The sequence below is a fragment of the Rhyacophila brunnea genome, unplaced genomic scaffold, assembly GCF_057557595.1.
Source record: "Rhyacophila brunnea isolate RB1 unplaced genomic scaffold, BYU_Rbru_1.0 scaffold_9, whole genome shotgun sequence".
Classification (NCBI taxonomy): Eukaryota; Metazoa; Arthropoda; class Insecta; order Trichoptera; family Rhyacophilidae; genus Rhyacophila; species Rhyacophila brunnea.
Genome location: NW_028233361.1, coordinates 40601862 through 40624552, shown reverse-complemented (window position 1 = coordinate 40624552; position 22691 = coordinate 40601862). Strand labels below are relative to the sequence as shown.

Below are 22691 nucleotides of genomic sequence, written 5' to 3'. Positions count from 1 at the left end.
ACAAACATTTGTTACATAGAAAATTTCCATCCCAATTACCTAGTTTACATTAGGCAAAGAGTATTTATTTTATTTAAACTTTTTTGTCTTTTTAAACAAAATTAAATGTTCGTTTGAAATAAGCTTTTTAACTGTACTAATCAAAATCAAACAGATTTACAAAAAAAATACTGTAAGCTCATTAGAATTTTCAAATGTATTTTTGATGGATTACAGTTTTGTCTGTACATTTTTCGGGTAAACGAGTTAAGAAGATTTTTGGATAAATTTAATTTAATGGTGTTGATCTCAACTTTGAACTTGTAACTTCAGAACGTAGAAAAAATGTGAGAAGAAACATAAGTTTCTTTTTCCTTCAGATCGTCTATCTATTGTCTTCGCCTATGAGTATAAATGATTTTATAATGTCGGTTTGACGTTATCAAAAATTTTAAAGACATGATATGTCAAATTCGTGTATAACTACGAGTTAAGAAATATTCACATTTTTGACAAAGACACACTTGTAAACCTACTCACTATATCGTTGTTGAATGAAATTAATAATTTATATATTTCTTTATACTAATATGAATTGGAGTGTATATTTTACAAATTCGAATAATTCGAGTTAAATTCAATTAATTACCTGAGTAAAATCACGCACAAACCATTATATAATCAAAATAAGACAATTGAAATTCTTCAATTAATTATTTAGATGAAAAAAGGAGTGAAAAATCGCGTGACAAACCAAAAATCTATCACGAAAATTAAAACTGTTAAAACTCTCAGTATTGTGAATACCTAGTAGATTACCTGTTTTTACAATTTCCACTCCTCAATTGGAGCATAATATGAACACCACGCGTCACTTCCAAGAATCTCTACTTCTTGCTAATCTTCTTGAATCTCCCAATATCATTCTAACACCCACCCCGTAGTTCTGGCATATATACCATATGGATGGTATCTAACTTTAACGACCTTTCAAGATGCTGGAATTGGATTGGCTTGAAGAACAGTCCAGTCCAGACGCTGGCTTTTCATCCGGGAGCTCCGGGTTCGATTGCTGATGAGGCCACATTATATTATGTATGTGATTTTCTCAAAGTCTGGATGTCTGATGATTATGCTATGATGTTATTTCACTTATATTACCACTGCTACTACCGCTTCTTTATCCTTATTGTAATGAGAGGCTGCATAGTTCACTCATATAATTAATTATTGAATTCTCAAACATGTCTCATTACAACGTTTTTCTTAGCTCGTATTCTTATTTGTCCGGTGGTTGTTTGTCCGGTACAAATCTTTAAATTGATTTTTAACTAACTTCCCGACTAGTTAGACATTTGAAACTTTTAGAATATATCATAACACGTTGCCAATGCATTCTTTTAATACTTTTAGTCATCTTTAAGTAGAATTGAATTCATTTTCAGTTAATTCTGTTTTGTATGAAAAGTTATTTTGACACCATTATTGGTTGCTAAGCGGATGGTCCCAGCAACTAAATTATTAATATATACGTGCGTTACTATGTAAATCAATATGAATGTCAAAATAACATTTCAGTATTATTTCTATCAAGTACAAATTTTTTTGATCGTTTAAGCTAGTCAAGTCAAGTTTATATGATTCAACCATTGATATACTACTGGATGAATCATAAGCTTCTTAAAATGACGCCCGATTTTCAGCGAGTCGGCCTTTGTTAAAACTTACTGAGTAAGCCCGGTCTAGCTTGCATCTTACTCTAACTAATAGTCAGCGCATGACGACTTGCTCTGTATGTTTTGCGTTGCAGCCACCCTTAGGTTCACTATTCCAAGAACGCAAATTTAGTTTTACAGCCAGGGCAATACGGGTGAAATTCGGGAATCCATGTTAACAGTCTTAACGCATTATACCTACAAGGAAATATTATAAGACGATATTCGTTATATCTTTTGTGGTACATTTTTAAAATGACACTTGTATGGGAACTGCTCATCTAGTAGTATATCAATGGATTCAACAGAAAATTTAAAAATGTTGTACTTATATAAAAAGTTTTTATTATCTTGTAATTATTTTAATAATAATGCAATATAACCAATGTATTTCTTTATCATATTATTAGAGCCAATACAAACACTTAATAATGACGAATAATAACCAAACCTAACCTAACAAGCTATTTTTGAGCTTCATGTTTGTAAGTATATTAATGTGTCCCTCCTGAAACATTTCTATTTTGTCACGTCGGAGGTTTTAAAAGCTTAATGACAGTATGTATTTTATATTCAATTTTTCGTGAACCAACGCATGTGGATGAAAACAGAATAGGGCTGTAAGAAGTAGAAGGATCGGGTAAAGGATTTCACTCTGCGGTACAAAGCACGCAAGGATGACAATGATAATAATAATCAGCTATTCGCAGGCATTTCGTCAAGCATGTAAGTAAGTAATGAAAATTGCGATTGCCGTTTTTAAAATGGAGCCTTCCGTGAACAATAAACACGAAACAGCTTTCGACGTGTTCATAAAATTTCCACATGACGTCACGCCAACTTTCCCGCTTCTTGTCCGCGTCTCCCTTTGAAGGAAACTTCGAGTGTTTTGCACTTCAAAGTGCGCCAACCGTATAATGTCTATGGTATAATCCTCATTTTACTTTTAGTCAATGATCTCATGTAACAATAAGATGGCAACATTTTCACAATGGACGGCGCAATGCAACATTTTGAAAATAGCCAACGGCTTTTATTTATTTGAGTTTCGTTATTTGAGTAATTATTTAGTGCCCTGAAAGTTTGATCAGGAAATCATAAATGTCAGTTGATTTGATAAGAAAGTCATATTTTATTCTTTTCCCATCCAAAAACCTACTGTATTTATGAATTGGTCAGGTAGACGTTAAGAAGTTCGTCATCTAGTGAAGAATCTGATGATGATTATACAAAAAAACTAATTAAAAATATTTTGTTTCTATATAAATATTGTAAGTGTTTTGTTAGGAGTTGATATAAGGAACAGGCAGGGTAGGTTTGTTTGACTCCAATAATAAGAAGAGTGATGTGTGAATGAAATGAACCCTGGTTTTATTATCTCCTTCCAAATAAATATTAATTTAATTATTACAGGTACGTTTACAGATTATCATTTAGATGCGTGAAATCACGGTTATGCGTTCTGACGAATTGCGAGATCGATTGGGCAGAGCGACACGATAACCTTACCGTTAAATCTTTGATAACTGACTAACAATATTGTTTTCATGTACTGGGTGTTTTTATAGTGATTCGATAAAATAGAAAATGCTGTTATCACTGCTTGAATATTTTGATAATCATGCTTTGTTGTGTAATTCATGATTGTTTTGTAAATTATAAATAATTGATTTTAATTTTGGAATATTAAGCATTTTTTAATTAATTAAGCAAGATAGATTTTCATATAAACAATTTTTGTGCATATCATGATAAATCGTTTTGTAAATTATAAATAATTGATTAAATTATTTTTGCTCACATAAATCGCTTATTTTGCTATTTCAACAATATTATGTTGCAAGATACATTGTAATTATAAATTAATGGTTTCCTGCCGAGTCATGTGGATGGTAGGGTATTGACCTCCCTACAGGTGTATGTGTCAAAATCATCGGTTAATTTAATGAACTTAATAATATGAAAAAATGCGTTTTTTGTTTTGGTTAGAAATATTGCCTTTTTTGTTTGATTTGTAAAATAAACTGGGTACCTAATGTATTGGCATGTTATTTTGTTTTTAATACTGTAACCAAGTTGTGCAGCTTACTCACGGTGTTTGAACAGTTACAAATCAAACTGAGTGGTGAATCGGCGAAACGAATGAACTATACTAATTTTATACAAAGTTATTATAAAAGGATAGATTCTGGAAAAAAAACATAATTTCTATGTGAATTAATGAATCAGAAAGTTTTTATGCTACCAGTCTTGCGACATATATTGGTAAATCCTACAAATTGTGCATTTTTTTTTTGTAAACGCATGACGTGCAGTTGTTTAAAATAAACAGTGTGATTTTTACCTGCTATTTCCGTATTTCTCAAGATTCTAATTGCAAAACGTCAGGACTATTTTTCAGCACCATAAAACGTATACAATAAAAGTTATTCAAATCAGATATAATTAAATAATCATAGAAAACTGAAAATTTTAGCAACATCTTAGTAAGCTATGGACTTAGAATTGAACAATATAAAATGTATCTTTAAATTAGTATTCAGCACCATAAAATACCCGTATAAACTAAATAATTACAAGATAAAAAAAAAACTTTTTATATACACGTTTTTAAATTTTCTGTTGAATCATATAAACTTGACAATGCTATGTATTAATAATTTAGGACAAATAAGGCAATTATCAACATTCATTTTTTTGCTATTTTGCAACAAACAAACAAATATAGAATACTAAAACGTCATTTTGATTTCCATAGTAACGCACGTATATATTAAGAATTTAGTTATTAGGACCACCCCCTTAGCAACCAATAATAGTGGATTGGATTACGGATTTCTTCCGAAATAACTTTTTATACAAAACAGAATTAACTGAAAATGAATTCAATTCTACTTAAAGATGGCTAAACGTATTAAAAGAAATGCATTGGCATCGTGTTCTGATATATTCTAAAAGTTTCAAATGTCTAGCCAGTCGGGAAGTTAGTTAAAAATCGATTGCAAGATTTTTACTGGATAAACAACCACCGGACAAACAAGAATACGAGCTAAGAAAAGCGTTTTAATAATAAAAATTAATAAAATCGGACAGTGTTTATAAAAAAAATGAATCTTTCTGCGTAAATTTTGTAGCAGCTCAATGTCGTAAAAATTATCCATAGGTCATGCCAAAGTTTTATGCTTTTATCCAAAAGTGAACTTATCAATAAATACTCTCTTACAATGATCCCAGATTATCAGTTTAAATATAAAACAATGCTAAACACATGTTTGTTTAGTTGAAGATTTTCTTTTGATCAGTGTCGGCTAGATAATAAGAATAATAAAATTGTGGCTTTTTATAAATTGAGAATTATTAGCGAAAGTTTCAGATTGATAGGATTATTTGCAAAAAAAGCTTGTTTTTTGGAAAAACACTGTATTCAGACCTCCTATTTGGTGCACCAGACTGTTCCCAATTATTGAAATAGTTGTAGTTGTAATAGATGTAGTTACGGATATACGTACGATACGGATATACATACGATATATATGAAATTGCTCGAAGAACAAAGCTGGGATGGAGTGCTTTCAGACGTCTGAATAGTATCTTCAAGAGTGACCTACCATTATGTATTAAGCGTAGGGTGTTCGACCAATGTGTGCTACCCGTGCTCACGTATGGCTGCAAGACGTGGACCCTCAACACGAGATATGTCCAGAGTCACACAGCGAGGCATAGAGAGGTGTATGTTGGGCATCACGCGAAAGGACCGTAAGAGAAACGAATGGGTTAGGAAGCCGACAGGAGTACGCGATGTAATAGATGTTGCCAAACAGCTGAAATGGAGATGGGCGGTGCACATTGCTCGCCGAAAGGACGGCCGCTGGACAAATGCCGTATTCCAGTGGTACTCAAGGGGCACGAAACGGCCACAGGGTTGCCCTAAAAGCTGCTGGATTGACGAACTGGTAAAGTTCGGCGGAAATACGTGGCAGCGAACGACACAGGACCGAGAGAGTTGGAAGAAGCTTTGGGAGGCTTTCATCCAGCAGTGGATTGACCCCGGCTGATGATGATGATGATGATGATGATGATGATATAACTTAACAGCACCCTTCGCCACTGATATATTATATATCGTCTCTGTTCTGGCAGAACACACTAACTGGAGAATACTAGTTTTAAGTAATTTTACTTTGAAGCTTTTAAAATGTTTGAAATGGTCAATCATGTGAGTTTATTAAGTAATCGTAAAAACGATGAGTTTAAAATAAAGACTGTTTATTTATTAAGAAGGTTTCCAGACGGTAAAGTTTGAAATAAGGAACATTTTGGTATAACTAACTCAATATGTCATTTTTTCGAATTAGTGTCTTCTGCCAAAACAGTGGCGATATGTACTTTCAGAAAAAGTAGATCGCAGAGGATTTTTCTTCTCCGAAGTAGATCGTATGTAAAAATTAGTTGTCACCCCTGGTGTACTTTATTAAATTTACAAACACGCACTTATATAACATAATTGCGAATATACATTTTGTAATCACTGATTACTGTAATACAAACTGTAACTTATGTAATTCGTAGTGTGTAACTGGTTATAAAACAAACCTGCAATATGAACATATTATAATTATTATCTTATCATGTTGTGCTTACAATCTTGAACTTTCCAAAATCATAATGCTGAATGAACAATAGTATGAAAACTTGTAAACTTTGTCTACCATTGTATCACACTAGGTCTATATACAAATCATTCTGATGGATAGGCACATATTTAATTAATAATATTATGTTAATATAGCATTACATAAGTAGTAACTACCCAGGTATAAATTATTATCATAATATGTAATTTTAGATGTACATAAAGATGGAGGAGATAGAAGGTCATTGTTGCTAGGTCATTTAGATAAGAGTTTATTGGTTGATATACCTAATACAATAATAAGGATGATCACGTGAGAATCTAATCGCGGAAAATGATGTACTGGTGAGATCGATGTGATCAAGAAATTGATTATATTAATGAAGCGAGAGACTTGATTCGAGTGAAGAACTCGTGACAACAGTAGTACGTCGCGTGATGGACTCGATGAGTTGAGTGAGGATTTATCGAGTGTTCTTCTTATTTATACTGATGCAGTACATATTATATTACATATACATGTTTAGTTTAAATTTATTATACTAAATTGCCTGTATTTTTTTCATTTGTGCATTTACGTCGGAATTTTCTTATGGATTATTTCATGATTAGTAGACAGAATTAAATCTATACCTGAGAGTCAAAGAACCTAAAACTAAACAATTACAAGTTAAAAAGAACTTTTTATATACCAGGTTTTTAAATTTTCTGTTGAATCATATAAACTTGACAATTCTATGTTAAATAAATACTTTTTTTGTACTTGATAGAAATACTGAATAAATATAGAATACTGAAATGCCATTTTGACATTTTATATTGATATCCATAGTAACGCACGTATATATTAATAATTTAGTTGCTAGGACCCCTTTAGCAACCAATAATAGTGTTTTACCTTTTACGATTTTTTTTCGAAATAACTTTCCATCAAAACAGAATTAACTGAAAATGAATTCAATTCTGCTTAAAGATGGCTAAAAGTATTAAAATAATGCATATAATCGTGTTTTGATATATTCTAAAAGTTTCAAATGTCTAGCTAGTCGGGAAGTTAGTTAAAAATCTTCAATCGTCCAATACAAATCTTGGACAAACAAGAAAAAATTTTAACTAGACAAACAAGAGTACGAGCTAATAATAACGTGTTAAAAAGGAACACCTTCGATAAACGAAACGAAATTATTGTCTATGGCCTTAATATTAATGACGTACTTACCACTACATTGTTTTAAGAATTTCTGACTTCTGTTATTAACCTCTTGAGACCCAAGATAGAACCAGTCATGAGAAAAAATATTTGTGCATTTTTCTGTTCAATAAATATTATTAGATCACAAAAAAAAATTAAAAATATTTTTTTTACTATATATTAACTAAAATGACGTGAGTGCATCTCAGGTCACAATAGAGTACAATATTGGATACAGTACAAACAATGAAATGAAAGAAAAACAATGTGACATCCATATAATGATACAATTTTATTAGAAAAATAATACAATAATCATAATAATATAATAGTGATTGGATAATTATATTTATTTAGATTAAAAATATAGTACAATAACGGTCAAAACCCTAAAATACTACACATTAATTATCGCGCACTTCATGGAATAGGTTTAGGGACAACCATTCTTTGCTTTAGAAGTAGATCTGTGTTTACTCGGAGTGTTATGGAAGCTAATGGTGAAGAGTTTCTTGGATGACCTTGTATCGATGATGATAATGATGGCTAAATGACTTTCATACCAAATCATAGGGTTTGCAAGTCTGATTTTCCATGACTATGAAGTATTCCAATCACAGTGAATATTTTCTTGCCTATAAGTTTGCATGTACAATGAGCAAACAATTTCATGTCCATGTCCAACAAGTCCATGTCCACAGTGGTCAAAGATCCTCACAGTTTACATGCTTGATGTCTTGTGAAAGCAAACACACCACTGTGAAGATTAATGCGGCTCATCGACTTGTAATCAGTATTTTACAACAGCTGACTGAGTGATGCATATCGTTCTTCGTCTTCTTTGAATCATAACACGTATTGGCCTGAAATAACGAATCGGTGAGGTTGAAGCTGGTAAAAAAGTCATATGTGTAGACGTACAAGGGCAGTTGTTGGGAAGCCAAAGTAACATCACAGCGCTAGCATTGAGATTGTATCGTATCTTCATCAGATAGGTAGGATTCACTTCCCCACAAGGAGAATAATTTATAGAGCAATTGGAGTCCAGCACCCAATAAACCATATATGGCCATGAACTGAACTCTTCAGCTCAGCATCATTCGTCTTATTAGGCTCAGCGTACTGAAACAATGGAAAATACAATACTATGAATTAATCGATACATTTATTCCTATTTATTAAGTATTCAACACCAGGAATATAAATACTAATGGCCAATAGTATTAATCACTAGGCATATTAATTATTCTGTCCATGGAATCCTCAATATGGAGATCACAAAGCCCTTTCAAACTGTATCAATTTAATTGGTACCTACTTAATTGATTTTTTGGCAGTGCATGCACTTGCCTAATAAAATGATAAGTTTGATATTTATGACTAAATGATAAATTAATATAATATGAGCATTGATACCTTATGGTTTCATAAGCCAGGATAGGATCCTGGATTGTGATTTTAGAGGATGTATCTCAGCCTCTAGAAGTGGGTAAAGTTCACTGCTTCTCCAGGATAAAGTCATCATCTGGCCCCAGGAGATGAATGTGAACATCATTACTATCGTCAAGGTTATATCTTCTACCAACTTCGACATCATTATCATTCAAAATATCACCAATATGCTGGCTATTCAAGGATTCGTCTAAATGTAAACAAAAAACATAACCTCAATAAATGAGATATACTAATGTCAAAATATATCACTCTAGACCTGGGTTACACATGTGTGTACCGAATTTTGAAACTATGATTATAATATTTTACTAAAGTGTAAGAATAATTTAAAGTATACGGAATATCACTATGATTCATTGTGAAAGTAAATACATCATTGGTTTTTAATAGAAATAAATATTAATATTTAATTAAAAGCACTTACTTGTCAGAGTTGGCTTTTTAGCCGCCATTTTTGTCTTGTGCAAATATCCATAAAGTCAAAATAACAATTTATTTTAAAACTACATAGGCTAGTGTTTTGCTCTAGTGGTAGAAAAATATACTATCTATACCACTGTAGTCAAATGCGGTTCAAGTATCCATTTAAATCATTGCTAAAAAATATTTAAATAACGTCCACATATGTGTACCTCAGGACGCAAGAGGTTAATAGACACAAAGTGTGATTTTGGGCCTGACAGATATGATAAGTTATGTTCAAAATCTGTTCTTACCATAAATTATAGTATAATGGCTATGACGAATTCATCAAAAAATTTTATTTATAGTATAAATATTCTTGTGATGTTGTTAGTGAAAAGCTTTATAGTTATATTCCTGTTTTATATTTATCAATTCAGTAATTATAAGGAATTATAAAGCTTAATAAAGTTTTTTATTAAAAGTACTGCTATTATTATCTCATTTACGTAACTCAACAAATTACTGTAGTAGGTAACTACTTGAAAAAACAAAATAAGGCTAATTAAAAAGTTGACTTTACAACTAATAGTCTCAATTTTAAAAGTCCCGTTTCATTTTAATACGAATCATTCAATGGTAATTACAATTCTATGCTTAAGTGAAATTTTGTCGTAGAAAACAGCTACGCATTATGAGTTTGTGCTAACAGAAAAACACGTAAAAAATCACTTTATTTATTTTAACGATCTGGTTTGTGAAAAATTTGAGTAATATTTTTTAATAAATTATTTTTAATGCGTCGCAAAATTATCCAGGCTTAGTAAAATCATATTTTATGCATTGTGACCTCACCGGGAATCAAACCCCATACCATCAGCGATGAAAAAACAATTCTTGGCACATTGGACACCGAAGACCACCAGAAAGCTTGTAGATTTACAACTCTACGACTGAATTGCGATGGATGTAGTTTCAACTGTCATTCAGTACACAAAATGTAATAGTGATATAATCGAGGATTCTATGTTATATTAAATCTGTCAAAATATTGATGTGATTCATTTTTACTAACCAGTTTCAATAAATTATATCTATTGAACATACATAACTTGAAAACACTTTATATATTCCTACCTATTAGAAAAAATCTCTTTTGAAAAAAATACGGCACCCGATGGGATTTAAACATGTACAACTAATATCGCGTCAATGTGCATCCTACTTAATAACTATACTTTCAACTAGTAGTTCTTACATAAGATGCTTTATAAGGGTGGCTATCGGTTTTTGTATATTAAATTAAGGTAGGTATTAATAAAATGCGTTGAATAAAAGAAATTATTTATTAAATTCTATGAGTTTTATTTGCAAATATCATATAATTCACTTCTAATCCCGGTAGCTCAAAATTTTCAGTAAGTATCAGGTTTTTAATGCCAATAAATATTGTTCCCAACTGTCGTAAAGAAAATAAGCTAACAAACATAAAAAACCTAATTTTCGCAGAATTAATAAAATATTCCGAAAGTAGCGTTGTAAACAAATAGTTTGTACATAAAATTCTAATCTATTTAAATTGTGTGCTTTTCCATTTGAATCGTTTTTGGCTATCCGGTTTTCAACTTTCAGTACTATGCACAATGCACCCTCACAAATAACAAACGTACACTTGACATATACTATGGTTACTGACTATTTATAAATATACAGGTAGTAACTATTTTCTGCGTCAGTTAAACGTTTTCCAATGGTGAATGTGTGACTGAAAAAGCTTAATGGCGAAACCCGGGATGCAAAAAACTATTCAAATGGTAAGATTTTAAAACTTTAATTTAAATTTAAATAAATGAAAGCTATAAACATTATTTTTGCAATAACTAAGATTGAAAAACATCTTATTGTTTCATAGATAACTAATATAAATATCATACAACTGACTTGCTTAAGAAAATTGTAAGTTACAAAAGACCAGCATGTTAAATTTAAAGTAATCATGGTATAATTTTCTAGTTCTTTTATTTAAAAAAGATGTGTTGTCCAAAAACACTAAATTTAATGAAATATGCGTATTATTTAAGATAGATAAACACCTATTCAAAAATGCTATATCTAGGAATAAAAATGCCTTGGACGATCCGGGATTGCAAACACTAATGTTAATGACAGTTGTGAAACTATTTTTTGAAAGAATACTCTTTTTCATCTCATTGTTTTGATAAGCATATTAATAAAGATTGTTCTAGAAAAAGGAAGCATTGTCTGGGTTGAAGTATTTTTCTTTGAAATTGGCTTAGTGTTAGTTGGAAGGATTATCCGGCCAGAAAAGAGCAAGGATGAATTTATTTTCATTGCAAATCATCTCTGTGACCTTTATATTCATATTTTTTCTTTACGAAAGACTTTGCACTAACTAGGCCAAAGCATATTAAAAAGATAATCATAATCGAAAGACAACAAAAATATTTTACGCGCAAAAATATTTGTAATTTATTTATATCCGTTCTATTTTTTTTAATTAAAGACAAGTTTTCAAAAAATTGGCGGGGAAATTCTGAGCAATAATTCATTGTTGCTTATTTATTTAGTGTATTATGGAAAGTCCCGCATACTACGAGGGTGGGTCAATAATTCCTTAGAAAAAAGCATTAAAACAGTTTTTATTTTTGTATTTTTTTTTTATTTCTCAACATTATCTCCTTGGAGCTCAATACACTTGGTTAGACGTTTCTCAATTTTTTTTAAACCGTCAGAAAAATAAGTTTTCGGAAGGTCCTCAAAATAAGCATTTGTCCGATCGATGACTTCTTCATTTGAAAAAAAACGTTGTCCACTTAGCCATTTTTTTAAGTTTGGGAAAAGGAAAAAGTCACTGGGGGCTAAATCTGGCGAATACGGTGGGTGGTCGACCAATTCGAACTTCAATTCTTCAATTTTAGCCATTGATTGTAAACATGTGTGAACACGGGCATTGTCCTGATGAAAGAGGATTTTTTTCCTGTTTAAATGAGGCCGTTTTTCTTCAATTTTGTTTTTTAGCTGGTCCAATAAAGATGCATAATAATCCCCTGTTATTGTTTTTCCTTTTTCCAAATAGTCAACGAAAATAATTCCACGTGCATCCCAAAATACAGTAGCCATAACCTTACCAGCTGATTTTACGGTTTTCGCCTTCTTTGGACATGGTTCGCCTTTTGCAATCCACTGCTTTGACTGTTCTTTCGTCTCGGGAGTATAGTGGTGTATCCATGTTTCATCTACAGTCACAAAGCGACGAAAAAATTCATCCGGATTGCGTTGCATGAGCGAAAACAGGGCTTTGGAGGCCACCACCCTATTGCGTTTATTGTCGACTGTGAGCAAACGCGGCACCCATCTTGCAGAAACTTTTTTCATGCCCAATTTGTCATGTAAAATAGAAATAACGCTACCTTTTGAGATCCCTGTAACCTCAATTATCTCACTCAACTTTAATCTTCGGTCACCTAACACCATATCGTGGATTTTATTGATCATTTCTGGTGTAGTCACCTCTACAGGACGTCCTGAACGTGGTTCATCCTTTGTTGATGTACGACCACGTTTAAATTCATTTAACCAGTTATAAATAGTTGCAAGTGAAGGAACAGATATGCCGTGAACTAAATCCAACTCATTTTTTATTTCCTTTGCTGTTAACCCTTTTATATTAAAATGTTTAATAACAGCTCTAAACTCAATTTTCTCCATTTTCCATTTTTCCATTTTCCACAAGCAATTTTTTTTTTTAAATGTACGAGAAACACACAACAACCCGACTAATCTGATTGAAACTTCGCAGCATACTGAATCGGTAGTGCCGCTGCATGAAAACAAACCGCTTACAGTACTAGTCGCGCCACCTGTCGGCTTTTCTAAGGACTTATTGACCCACCCTCGTATCTCGCCGAACTAAAAGCACTCTTTACAAGACACTTGTAAAGCCAGTGCTCTCCTACGCATCGGAAACCTTGACATTAACTCTGCGAAATGAACGAACCCTGAACATCTTCGAAAGAAAAATTCTCCGCCGTATATATGGACCGATCAGGGACGGCACCAATTGGAGGAGAAAATATAATGCTGAGCTCTACGGGCTGTACAAAGATTGCAGCGCAGTTCAATCAATTAAGATTGGGAGACTGCGATGGGTAGGTCATTTGCACCGTATGAATAAAAATGAACCGGCAGAGAAAGTGATGTCCAGCAATCCAATAGGGCGTAGAAGAAGAGGCAGGCCAAAGATTCGCTGGTTGGACGGAGCTGCCAGTGACTGCCGTATTCTGGGTTACCGAATTGGAAAGCGGCCACACTGGATAGGGACAAGTGGAGGGAGCTGTTGGAGGAGACCAGGACCCACACCGCGTTGTCGCGCCCCTGATGATGATGATTATGGAAAGTACAAAGTATTAATTCCAGACGTTCACACTTATATGAACAATAACAACTTATTATTATTACTATAAAATGTGTTCGTAATATAACTATACTATAAAAATACAGTGGGTACCGTAAAAGCTATTTTAATAATCCATACACTAACGTCCGTCTATTCAAATCATTCTCACGCAAGTGTCGTGTTGAGATTTATTACTGATGAATTTATTGGGATTTAAAAATTACTTTGTTAAACAGACGTGACGAGAGAAGAAACAATCGATACATATATAAAACAAATGAAGGTATTTTTTTTAAAGAACAAAATAGTGTCATTAGAGCAGTATTACCAACTCTAGAACTATCATAGACATAATGTCAATGTATTTTCAGCAACATGTCAACATTACATACGAAACAATCACAAATCAAAATTGAATCAAGAGTCGCTAATACGGTATCACAATTTTTAACTAAAATTTAAGATACACTTCAACTGCAAATAAAAAATACCCACAAAATAAAGACGATGAGGATTTTTAGTTTGATTGTTAAATATAAATTACATATTTTACTGGTTAAAGAAAAAAATATGATTATTTTTATTACGAGACCGATTTCGTCCTACGATATTATAAATGTATTGGACATATAAAAAATTAACAATCGTAATTTAATAATTGTGTTGTTGCTTGTAATATCAATGTTATTCCACTATAAAAACACCATAAATAAAATGTATAATATAAATTTGTAGATTCAACTACTGAGAAAGTTGAAAACATCTCGGACGCATAGTTATTCGTTCATTTTGTCGTGATAAGGTATGGTGTAAGTAAATTAAATATTATCACATTTACCGGAATTCGATATATTATGCGGATTCAAGTTCCACCCGTCACCAATATTTTTTTACTATTTCTATTAGATATTATGTTTCCGAAGTGTTCCGAGTAGGGAATCCAATTCCGAGCCAAAATTTTGATCCCGGGATTTCGGAATTACAATTTGACGATCCGGGGATTGGCGTTTTTTCGATAGTTAATATTTATTTTGATTTATACAAATGATAAAATCGGCCAAAATGTGTAGTATAATTTATACTATTTAACACATTTAATGTTAATATTGTGTACGTTCAATTTTGGAAATACATGGGTTTGATAGAGTAAATAATATTGTAATATAGATAATAATTTGAAAGTAAAACAGTTTTTTTTTATTTATCTAAGAAAAGATAACATTCATAAAATTTGGGGTATTTTCGATTGCGTATGATGAAAAATGGTTATTTATTATCCGTGAGCATCCAGCAATTTTCCATGTGACATGTGCAGGTACTAAAATAATTTTTTACACATACTAATTGATTGAGATTGATTAAAAAATCAATCCTGAAGGTTTCTGGATTATGTTTATTAATCCCGGGATTCATAGGTAACGAAAATTGTCCAGGATACCGGCATTGGATTCCCTAGTTCCGAATTACATAATATATTCCATAACAATTTAATCTTCAATATTGTGATTATTTTGATGAATAAAAAAAAAAATAATTATGAATATTAATTTTGTTGTTATATGAGAAAAATTTATTGATTTACAAAATTGATCGAAATCGATTATTGTCTATGCTCGGATATTATATTTGAAATCATTTCCAGCGCGACATTAGTCGGTATTGCCAACGGAAACGCATTTCATAGTCAATAATTTCCCCCACAAATAACGTTGGCAGCAATTAATTATTATTTTCTTTGTTGGTAACATTACTATTATTATTATTGCGTTATGTTGGCATGCGTGTCTGCTGAATGGCCCCTCTCAGCGGCAATTATTTGATAAGAATCCAATTAACCTATGATTGTTTAAGGTTAATAACTGGAATTATTCTGAAAAAACGTAATAATACGTATTCGCGCACCATTTACTGGAATTCGTTAATGGCGACATGAAATTTTCCGGTGTCATTACACGAATAACATAATATTGTTTCTGTGTTTATTAATCATTACATCTCAAAACCATCCTGACGTTTTATGACTCTTAGAAATTTCATGCTTAACGACATGGTCACTGACAGCAAGATTTGAAAAATGGCTGAACCCTTTTGAGATGTGCTGCTGAAGGAAGATGCTACGAATATACCATAAACCCTGATAAATCACATGAATTAATCCTCCATCTCGTAGGAACTGTTCATCTAGAATAGGCTCTCAATGTTATCTATAAAATGCATTCTTGGTTTCTTCAATCATATTTCTTGCAAGATAGAATCTTGAAAGACAAAAAATGTGAAAGTGTACTCTCCGTAGTCAGCAAGTGAATGATGATATAAGATTATCTCAATAGACTTCAGGCTACAAGGAGTTTAATGGTTTTACTCTGAGGATTGCGTTTACGTATCATTTTTTGGCTGATTTTATCATTAAAATAAAATTCTTACGAGCACTGTAGGAAGATATGTTTTAATATTTTCTTTAATTAGAAATATATCGATATTTCTAGAAAATATAAACGTGTATGACTTTGACTGAAGATCTTTTATATTTATATCTATCCGAGCTTTGGTATTTTTATTTTAGTTATTTTTTTAATAAAAATATGTTTTAGATGCCTTAGTCATTTATAAAATATGTAAAGTACCAGTAAAATGTTTTAAATTTCAATTTTTGCTACTTAATTAAAATAAAATAATTTCAAGATAAAAAGAACTTTTTATATACAACGTTTTTAAATTTTCTGTTCATTTCATATTGATTTCCATAGTAACGCACGTATATATTATTTAATAATTTAGTTGCTAGGGCCCCTTAGCAACCAATAATGGTATCGAAATAACTTTTTATACAAAACAAAATTAACTAAAAATGAATTCAATTCTACTTAAAGATGGCTAAAAGTATTAAAAAATGAATTGGCATCGTATTCTGGTATATTCTAAAAGTTTCAAATGTCTAGGCTAGTCGGGAAAATGGTTAAAAATCGATTGCAAGATTTGTACTGGATAAATAACCACCGAACAAACACGATTACGAGCTAAGAAAAACGTGGTACAATGAGGGGCAACGAACGCATATATTATATAAATAAAGCTAGTTACCGATGTAAACAAAAAAAAACGTCTTGAAAAGACTAGAAAAGTATTATATTTGGTGAAGACAGGTTTATAGTGTGACGTACAGTCACAGGTTTGTAAAATAGAGAGATTTGTACTGGACAAACAACCACCGAACAAATAAGAATAAGACCTAAGAAAAACGTTGTAAAAAGACAAAAATCAGAGCGAATTTACAAATACTGTATAAGTGAAAAAATCAATATTTATTTTATGTGCTTCACGTATGATGTAGTTATATATTTTTCATTAACACCCCCATCAAAAAAACGTTGTAGTTTTGTCACGAAATTGTTGAAATTATAAATTATTTAACAACACAATATAGCTCATCTTTAAACAAAAAAAACTCCCAATGATTATTTTTAAATGAGCAAAAGTTAATTGTATTAATTATCGTGTGTTTCATAATTCTGTCACTAGGTCTCCCCAGTAAAATTACACTGCTCCTTATTAATATCTTTTAGATAATAACTACTTCCGTCCACTTACATTACGCGAAATATTCGATAAATACATAGAATTACTATGAAAGCCATTAATCTTGTTAAATTAAGATTTGATTCTATTGAAACACTAGTGTTATAATTCGTGGTTAATTAATTTTGGAATGTATAAGCTTTTGTTCGATATTGTATAGTTAAATATTTTACTTCAGATATACTGTGTGAGAAACTAATTGATTTGAAAATAGAATAGATGTAATTATTTGATTTCTATTCAATAAAATGTTGTGTATAAATTGATGTAAATACATATATATGTGTAACTGAACATATTATGTTTTAATTAAAAATAATGTTATCGTAATATTTTTTTTACAATAGTGCTCGTCCTCGTGATACTCAGTGATGCCCGTTGGGGTAGGCAGATTGAGCGTTGCTTGGAGGCGATAGTTACTCGAAAGGAGGCAAATCTAAGAGAAACATGCTGAAACAAAAGATGCACTCCCATTTTACAGAGCGTCCCACCTACCGCTTTGGTCTGTAGCAAAGCGTCGCGACGTCATTTTATCGATTATCCTTTGCAATATCAACGTAAAAATATCATTACAAATGGATGGTTCACAATAATTATGGGTCAAGTCCATCAAAATGGATATATTTGGGTCTAAAGTTAAAACTCCTTTTGTAAAATTCAAGAATGTTTTCACTGTATATACTTACTGTATTTTGATAGTACATGAATAAATTAAAATAAATAGTTGAAACATAAAGTATACTCAAGCTTTATCAATATTACTAAATTAATGTTAGCAAATACCCCTTTATACTGCTGAAGGAACTGTCAAAATGGACATGATTCACATTCAATTTGATGTCTTATTAATACTAATATTGCCATTTATGCGCAAAATTGTAGAGATACAATTGTGATATTAACACACAATATAGAAATCTGTTTTATCTAGCTACTGAAACAATTCGAATTTTATGAAAATTGGACCGTACTTATTGTGAACCACCCTAATGTTGCCAAGTTTTGTGAATAAGAAAAGCGACACGGATCGCCCTTAATTCTTCAATACAGAGCAAATTAACATATAAGTACTGTATTACCAACGTCAAAAAAATCCCTACTTTTGGGGAAAAAATATTTATTAATTTAATTTTGTATGTTTTATATTTTGGTAGTAATGTATCCATACAAGACATTTCTTAGATATTGGAGTCATGAAAGAATGATAAAAAATACTATATGAAAAAATAGATCGGCATTTTATCTTGGGACGTCACTGGTTATCCTACTCGCAATGAAGTGTGTGTTGAACATACATCATTTTAAAAAACACTTTCTTAGAAAATATAATATAACCAATTGAAAAAATCTTTTTTGAAAAAAGTAAGCCACCCCGGCAGGGAATCAAACCCTGCATCTCCCTGGTTTACGCCCCATCCGCGCATTACCTCTATGCTATGCGGTGACATACTAATTGCGACAAATTTTAACTATTGGCCATTTTTAATACCCACTCATCAGCGCTCTTCTAAATCAAGCTACTTTGGCAATCGATTTTTGTTTATTAAATCAAACGTGTGTTGTTTTATCTTAACTACATAAGCTTTTAAAATATTGAGATGAAACTATATTACATTGGCACCAATAATCCAGTCCATAAGCTGTCCAAGTAACATCAATCACCGTTGTGAAAGTAAAAGAAATGTTTGGTTATATTACCATTTGACATGTCTAAAATATGACAGCGCGGCACGGACAATACAAACGGAGTATCCGGCCATAATACTCAGGACCTAACAAGCGTACGCGATAATCACATGTGAGTGCGACAGATTTCAATGATCAACCTCCAGTGTTTATAGCTGATTATTTGAACATGGAGAATGTACCGGTAAATTGTAGATGCCCATAATGGAAGTGGCGAGGTGCAGCAAGCAGTAGGTGGGGTTAGAGCAGAATTCAATACCACTGGCTATTTGTAAACTTACCGAACTCTGATCATATTCAAATATGTTGGGTCACTACTGTGGTATTCGATGTGTGGGTTGAGGATTATGATAATGAAGTCCACGATGTAGCAGGGTGAGATTTATTAGCAGCGTATCGGTACAATAGTATATTATACAATGATAGTACATATAATCTACTGAGATGGTTACGAGCTAGGTACTTGGATTCGAGTGACATTTAGATAAATTATTCTTCGTTATTTATACAATAAAAAGTAATACATTAACATTAAATTCTGGTACATAATCATATTGGACTAATTATAGAGTCAGCGTTTTAAATCGAGTAGCTTGTGAAATATTATTAATATTACACTCGTAAGAAAATATGATACCATGAAAAATGATTATTCGGCTAATACACCGTAATGATATAATGTGCTGTGATATGATGTAATAATATACCGTATCTAATATCGCCAATCAACTTGCTGATCTAGCTAAGAGTTGTTTGCTGGAAATTGATTCGCTGGGAATATATTATTGCAGAATAATTTGATACATTAAACAATAGATATTTGATCGCTATTATACTACAGCTACAAATATATTATATTTTACCCCTCCCGACCGTAAAAATCAACAATGAATTATTATATTACTTTTTTATAAATGGATCCCCTTTCCTTAACATCAAAAATTAAAATGGCAATTTACCTTTTTTATTTCGTATTTGATTTTAAAATACTTTTTTTACTTACCCTAAATGTTAATTTTTTTTAGATTCTTTTAAATCAGTTTTATGGGAACGTTTTGTAAATGTTCATTTATACTATCATACTTATTATATAGATAAATCCAGATATAATTACTTTTTATGTCAACCCAGCTTTTTTCGCTGTAGGAGTATAATTATTTTATTTGTTCGTTTTGGATAATTTCAGATTCCAACCATTATATTTTAGTGACTTTGTTTTTCTACGCTATCATCGATTTATTTTTAAGTTCCTTCATTTCCCTCTGTTTTTTAGATAGTATTTTATTTATTACAAATTGATTTAAAGTCGCACAACAATTCAAACGTATTTATTACATTTACAAAATAAAACGTCCATTTCAACCTAACCTTTCAACGTTTAATTTACATTATGTAGTTATTTATTTTCGTAGCTCCAATACGTATGGATTATTAATAAAAAAAACATATTATAGTGTTAACATATTAAAACATGAAATACTTATTTAAAAATCACTTACCGACTTGTGTCTGCTACGCGGAAAAATATATTATTTTAAATCCAGACGATTCTGAACTGTTAAAAAATTCGGGTGTTTTTCGAGTGATCTGCAAAGTTCTGAAAAGTAAATAAAAATATGACATTAATATCTAATAGCATTACATAATATAAACGTTATCTATATCTAACATGGACCCTAAGTAAAAAAGAGATCCAGAAACTTAGAGTAGCACAACGTGGTATGACGATGTGCATGCTGGGCATAACGCGAAAGGACAAAAAGAGAAATGAGTAGATAAAGAAGCAGACAAGGGTTTGCGATGTGGTAAAGCTCATTAAGAACCTCAAATGGAGATGAGCTGGACACATAGCTTGAAGAAAAGATAATCGTTGGACAAATTTAGTCATCCAGTGGTATCCAAGAGGTACAAAACGTCCGCAAGGTAGACCTAGAGGCAGCTGGATCGATGAAATGATAAAATTCTGCGGAAGTACGTGGCAATGCAACGCACAGGACTGATAGAAGTGGAATCAGCTTGGATAGGCCTTCATCCAACAGTGGATAGATTCAGGCTGATGATGATAATGATGTCTGTTTTATACGAAAACATTAAAAGCATTATTTTGGAATGGCAGTGTTTGTACCAATACAAACGCCATACCAAAAGATCTGTTAAAACCTACGATGCTATACATTGTATGCACCCTATGACGTTAATTCATACTAGCCAAAAGTGACATACGCGTATGGCTGGCAAAATTTCGCCGTGCTTCGATGCTGTGTCGGTCTTTCTAGACGTATTAAAGTGTAAAGGCCCAACATCCGCGATGCTTGGGCCAACGTGAAGGGCAATAAATATTACAGATAAGACAAAAATATGGTTTGTGAGCACAATCATTAATTTAGTATAAATAACATGTAGTGATGAGTTCGTTATAATCAAATGTTTATAATAACTCCGATGTGATGATTACATTCGCTGTATATATTACGGTTTTATTGAAATAATATATATTAAGTCGGTGATTTTATGAATAATATTAAAATGTTGATGGTATTTTAATTATCTTTATAGGGTAACGGAAAAGGAAACATCTATACATACAATCCGCAAATTTTTGACGTGTTTAAAAACAATATCCGTAACGTTATGGCCGAGATAGAGCCTGAAATCCGTGAAAAAGTCATAAAAAGTGACATAAGCAGATTGTGAGCTGCAAGATGGACCGGAAGGTCATTATATTATGTTATGTTCCGCGTGTAATTACAAAAACCAAATTATACTTTGAACCTTTTAAAACATTGAGAGTTTTACCAAACTATACGGTATAATATTATAAAGACAAAACGTATTAAAAAAATACATGTTCATAAAATAAAATTGTAGGGCTCAATAGCTCAACGTCGAAAATATGTCCTCTACGCCTCTACGGCATACCATGATGACGTAGCACATCCGTAGATCGCCGGTTACTACGAATAGCGAAAATATAAAAATAAATGATACAAGAGAAAATAATTATTAATTATGGGCAATTGTATTTATTCGGTTATTTTTTCCATACACGCTTATATGTACATCTCTTCTTGGTCGTGCACTCATGGCTGAGAATCGTGACCACATTTAAATTTTGCCATCCTTTGAGCGACCAAGACTTTCCATCCTTCTCGATCTTCCGCTTCTTTCAGGGCAGAATGGATGGTGCCCCCAGTCAGCTCTTTCACTTGGTCGCTCCATCGCGCAGACGCTCTTCCTCTGCTTTGCTTTCCCTGGAGGCTACCCAAAACTACCAGTCTCTCCAGGTTGTCCGGTCCGCGCCTGATAATATGTCCAAAAAACTGCAGAATTCTTCTCAGACATATCGTCGAGAGCCGTTCCTTTATCTTCAGTCTCTGGATGATTGACTGGTTCGTCCTGTGCTCCGTCCAAGAAATGCGAAGCATTCGGCGCCAATACCATGTCTCAAAGGCATCAATTGTTCTCCGTTCTCTTGCCTTCAGGGTCCATGACTCGACTCCGTATAGAAATATCGAGAACACTAATATTTGCACAAGCATCATTTTTGTGGCAATCGAAATTCCCCGATCCTTCCATATGGTGGTAAGGCGTCGGTAACCAGTGCTCACATATTCGTGTGAAACATGGACTTTTGAT

The 22691-nt window shown here is 32.2% G+C and overlaps 1 protein-coding gene across 1 annotated transcript in view; it reads right to left on the bottom strand.

The window, feature by feature from the left end:
* The window catches only part of LOC147063629 (allatotropins-like), a 223768-nt gene that overhangs the window by 180538 nt on the left and 20539 nt on the right, over positions 1-22691 (bottom strand). Inside the window, exon 2 of the mRNA XM_085959788.1 lies at positions 20555-20652. The gene's annotated coding sequence lies outside the window, so the exon portion shown is untranslated. The remainder of the gene's footprint in view (positions 1-20554; positions 20653-22691) is intronic.